We start from the raw sequence: 5,290 nt of genomic DNA, 5'->3' as shown, positions 1-5,290 counted from the left end.
GAGTGGCCATCCAATGGCCAGCGAGTGACTGCCTCACCTGGGAAGAGCACAATGATAATACCAACATGGGCCAATGAAGCGACGTCCTCCACAACTAGACTGAAGAACGAAAGGACAGCAACTTGTCTGTTCCCCTTCCCCAATTCCCCAACGCTGTTCCCCTCCCCCAATGCCCCAATAAAATCTTTTTAAAAAAAGAAAAAACTGCACTCTCATGAACACCTCAGCCTCATCTCTTTCCCTTTCACAGTCCCTTCATGAGAAGGTACCTGAGAAAAGGACCCATGTCTCATAAACCTTCACTTTCTTTTCCTATTTCCCTCTCTAATCCATATGTTTTTCATTTCTGGAGCTGCTGTAACAAATAACCACAAAGTAGGTGGCTTAAAACAACAGAGATTTATTCTCTCATGTTTCTAGAAGCCAGAAATCCAAAGTCAAGATGTCAGCAGGGCCACGCTCCCTCCGCAATTTCTCTCAGAGAATCCTCCCTTGCCTATTCCAGCCCCTGGGGTCTCCACGCATAACTTAGTTTGTGGCCGCATTGCTCCACTCTCTCTGTGCTCACATTATCTCTTCTGTCTCAGAACTTCCTCTGCCTCTCTTTTCTGAGAATATTTGTGATTGCATTTAGGATCCACCAGGTAATCTAGGATATTCTCCCCATCTCAAGATCCTAAACTTAATCACATCTGGAAAGTGCTTTTTTTTTTTTGCCATTCATAAGGCAACATTCATAGGTTCTAGGGATTAAGGCCTGCATGTATCTTTCGGGGGCCACTATTCAGCCCACTGCACTACATCATTTCATGCCTGGATCACTGCTCTGCTGGGCTCTAATTTATTCTCCCTCCAGTGGCTAGAAAAATCCCATATCAACATCATTTTCATCACATCCCACTATAGCTCTAAACCTCAGTCAGTTTCCCTTTTGCCACTGAATCAGAGTCAGCTATACCTTGAAGAGGCCTCAGAAACCCTCTGGTCCCTCTTTCAATTGATGAGGAACCTGAGGCTTCAGGGGTCAGGAAGCTTACCCAAGGTCACATAGCTCATCAGTAACAGTTTAGGGGATCTTGTCATTTCTAAGCTAAAGCTGTTCTCACACTACCATTCCCATCCCTCAGATTAGTCCCCCTCTTTCTCACCAACCCATTTTCCTCACTGTAGACCTTAGCTCCCGTCACCTAACCCATTGCTTCCATCCCTTTTTATTTTTATGTGTATAAATAATCTTGCCTTCAAATCTGATCCTAAAATTGCCTCTTTTAGGAAGTCTTTTTCTTGTTAAATATGTCTAACTCTAATCACTCCTTGGTTCCGTGTTTCCTCAGAACTCCTATACTGATAGGACTGTATTAATCTCACTCACCTGTTTGTGGCCTTTTAAATTTTTAAATTATGTGTTCTGTCTACAAGTTTAATACCAGGTTTTCTATATTTTTGATATCCTTTCCCATACTACTTACTCTATAACTGCCTACCTGCACGCACACTCTCTTTCTGTCTCTCTGTTTCACACACACACACACACACACACACACACACACACACACGGAGACACAGGCAAATTATTGTTGATACTTCTTAAATGCTGTTGACTAAGGGTGTACATTCTATGAACTACAGTCAGATGTGTCTGGACTAAGAATGAATGACAGAACTCACACATTACTATTACAATGAAGGTAAAATTTTGTTGAAAATCATTCGTGTATTTTTTTTTCTTCCAGATGTCTGAATATGCTGCCATCATCCTAGAATTGCCAATAGCACCCAGAGACTCCCCTCTGCCTGAAAAAGCATAACTTTTACAGAAAGAATACACAATGAAAGGCAAAAGTAATTTCCAGCTTGTGGCATTCAGAAACAAGGTTAAAACGGCAAAATATTAGCCTTGAAGCCAGGCTCTTGTCTTAAAAGCAGATGTTCTCAATTCTGCCCCATCCCCTTAACCCCTTCACACTACTCCCCCCACCTCCGCCCCCTTTAAATTATCAAGGACCAAGCCTGGATGACACAAATGCACAAAAGCCCCACTGTTCCTTAGATTCTATGCCCTCCCCTGGAGCAGGAAAGCCAGAATGCTTGCTACCCCAAGGAATACGGGGAGCATCATACAGGAGAGTAAAGGAGAGATCCATCCCTTTTCCAGCCTGGAGGTGGTGGAAAAGGCAGGGACGAGACCAAGCTGTTAGACACAGTGTCTCCGTTTCCCTGCTTTGAGCTTTGGCATTCAATAAATGAACCAAACAGGAGTAGGAGGCATGGCCCCTGCCCCCTATATATAGATAGATTTCTGGAAAAAGAATAACTCAGGCTGCTTGCACCAACCTAGGGCCAAGTCACCTCAACATGGCCACTCCACAAGTTGGAAACAAGGGGAGCCCTCAGGTGTCACTATTCCAAGTCGCCTTCACTTCAGGTCTGTCAGGGACCTGTGTCTAATGACCACAGCGGTCAGCCAGGGACGAGCCCCTGACCAGACCCAGGTTGCACTAGCCACCATAGAGGCACAATGCCTGACGCAGGCAGGAGCCAGTACAAAGAGGCCGGAATCTGAGGCCACAGTCCCCAGTAACCAAAGGCTCTGGCTCCTCCCACTCCCCCATTAGGTCATGAGAGCCACAGCCCCTCCCCCATACACCGGATGCTTCCCATACACCAGATGTCATTTTAGGAAAAGAAGCAGTAGGAGGATGGAAGCAATCTGAGATTCAAAGCATTTTTTTCCTAGAAAGACTGAGCATTCCTTGAAGGCTCTGTTTAAATGCTCAACTCAGACATTCACTGAAACCAAATTAGACGTTTAGTTATTTTTTTCCACTATGGGGTGGGGTGGGGGGGGGAGTGTAATCATGAATTAAACTAAGCAGCTATAAACAAAATATAGAAATTACATTTCCTCTTCAGATCCAAGCGGCAGGGAGCGTTAAATTTTTCAAAGCCGTTACACCAGCGTGCCCTTTCTTGGGAGGCCAATAGCACTGGATTAACTTCTGAATCTGCCAACTTCTCATATAACAATGAGGACAGAAATTCTTCCCCTCGCTATAGAGAAGTGATTTACCTAGCAATGGGTCACTGATTTGGCGGGCCAGCTGTATGTAAATTAAATTTTAAAACTCAAATTGATTTCATTTCCAGTCACTAAATATCCAGGTGGCTTGCTGCATTAATTAGAATTGACGTGTAGGTTAATAACTTCACTCTGTGACCTCCACCTCCTCAAACGCTGATGCCTTGCTACTTCTGCTGATAACATGGTGCAGGGGAAGGGGGGTGGAGAGCGCAGGAATGATCAGGAGGCAGGGGCCCGATGAATCATCCAGGAGATGAATTGTTCACCGCATCCTCCCCTCGCGCCTGAGCAGGGTATGTTATCATGTTGGCAGCCAGCGGCAGGTGCATGGTGGTGATACAGCTGGGCAAGGTGGAAAATCGATGCAGCTCCGTCACCTGCACAGGGGCCCTCTCTCTCCTCAAACCCAGCGATCTCCCTACGCAGGCTTTACCTTGGGAAAGAGCCCACAGCTGCCCATCCCCCAGAAGCCCAAGCAGAACAAAGCTCCAGACACAGGCAACGGCTATCCTAGGCTGAGGTTAGGAGCATTGCTGCGTGGCTGGGGGCAAAAGTAGGGTTGAGCACCAAAGATCTGAGGCCCTGCTGACTTCAGCTGCTTGGTAGACAGACGGATCCCTGGCTTATTAAATTCCTAGGAAAAGAAAATCATCAGATCCCCGCATCAGAAAACGCTTGTTATATCAGACACTGGCTCTAAGCTGTCTCCCAGATGCTCTTCTAAACAGAACATATGGGGTTAATTGCATTTCTTTTCTTTTNGCAAATCTCCCAAACGAATGTACAGGTGAATATTCTCTCCTCCCTCAGGTAGGGCCAGTTGAAGGGGGCCATCCACCTGGAAAGAGGTGTGTTCAGCTCCCCTCTTTCCCTCACCAACCCCTCCTTGTACTTGGGAGGGAGGAAGAAGGAAAGGAATATCAGAAAGTATCCTGAAGGAATGGTTTTGAGATGGCTCCTCTTCTCTCTCAAGGGTGCTTTCATTAGTTCTTTGGAGAAGTCCCTGCTGGCCAGACAGCAGCTCTCACGACATGGGTGATGCGTTAAATCCTCTGGCTGACACCTGTTCCTCCACCCCTGGTTTGCCATGGTCCCGTCCACAGACTCTCATCTTCTGTCCCGTGAGACTTGGAGAGTACAGGCCTATCTCAACAGGGAGCAAGTCTCCAGGCTCTCCCCCAAAACCAATGAGCCCATTTCTCAGCCTCTAAATGTCCAGGAGAATCTCACACAGGTCCACACGGCCCTCACCACAGAGGACCCACATGAAGCCCTCCTCATAATCCTGAGGGGTGTCCCCTCACAGGCTTGAGGTGAGGAGTGGACTCAGCACAGCTTTCCCTGAAGAAAAGCTCTTTACAAAATGCTTTCACCATTTCCACATGCTACTTCCTATCCTCTTTATGAACTTCAGAATCAGCTCCCCAGTGTTCAGTCACTTCCTCTGAGAGCCTACGACCTTGTACTGACTTGACCCAGTTTTCCACAATGACCTCCTGTCACCTAACTTACACTGGAATGCTAGAACAATGGGACTCAGAGGAGAAGCCAAAAAGAAAAGGAAATCGTTAGCAGTCAGAAGACAAAATTAGTAGATATGGTCTAAAATTAATAAATCAAGAAATAGTGATAGGTGAGGGTACGTGCTCCAAAAAAGCCAAAAAGCAAAAAACAAAAGACTTCACTAGAGAGCTGAAAGTAACTGTTCCTGATACGGAGCTGCAGGTTAAAAGGGTGGGGTAGGAAAAAGGTTTTTCATACATCTTTTAGCTCTGTGGCTGTTTTCATCTATGTGTGTATCTGTGACTTTTGGGTAAATAAATATTTGTTCAATTTTAAAACTGGAGACAAAAATATGTAACACAGTGTATTGAAATGAGACCATAGGTTTAACAAGCATACTATAATCCCTGTCAAAAACATGCACTCTCGGGCCAGCCAAGCGGCACGCTGGTTGGGAGTTGGCTTGGGAAGGCAGCTCTGGGCGGCAGGGCCCCGGTTTGGATCCCACATGAGGGCCAGTAATGCTGTGCCCTCTACAGCTCGGATGGGAACAACAGCTCGACCTGGAGCTGGGCTGCCATGGGTTGCCAGCGGCAGCGTAGGCTGCAGTGGGGCTCACTGGCAGCTGGCATGAGCTTTCGTGAGCTGCCGTGAGCCACCGTGAGTGGCCATCCAATGGCCAGCGAGTGACTGCCTCACCTGGGA

This window comes from Hipposideros armiger, unplaced genomic scaffold, assembly GCF_001890085.2.
Source record: "Hipposideros armiger isolate ML-2016 unplaced genomic scaffold, ASM189008v1 scaffold_151, whole genome shotgun sequence".
In the NCBI taxonomy this organism is placed as follows: Eukaryota; Metazoa; Chordata; class Mammalia; order Chiroptera; family Hipposideridae; genus Hipposideros; species Hipposideros armiger.
Note: the sequence above shows the minus strand (reverse complement) of the source record.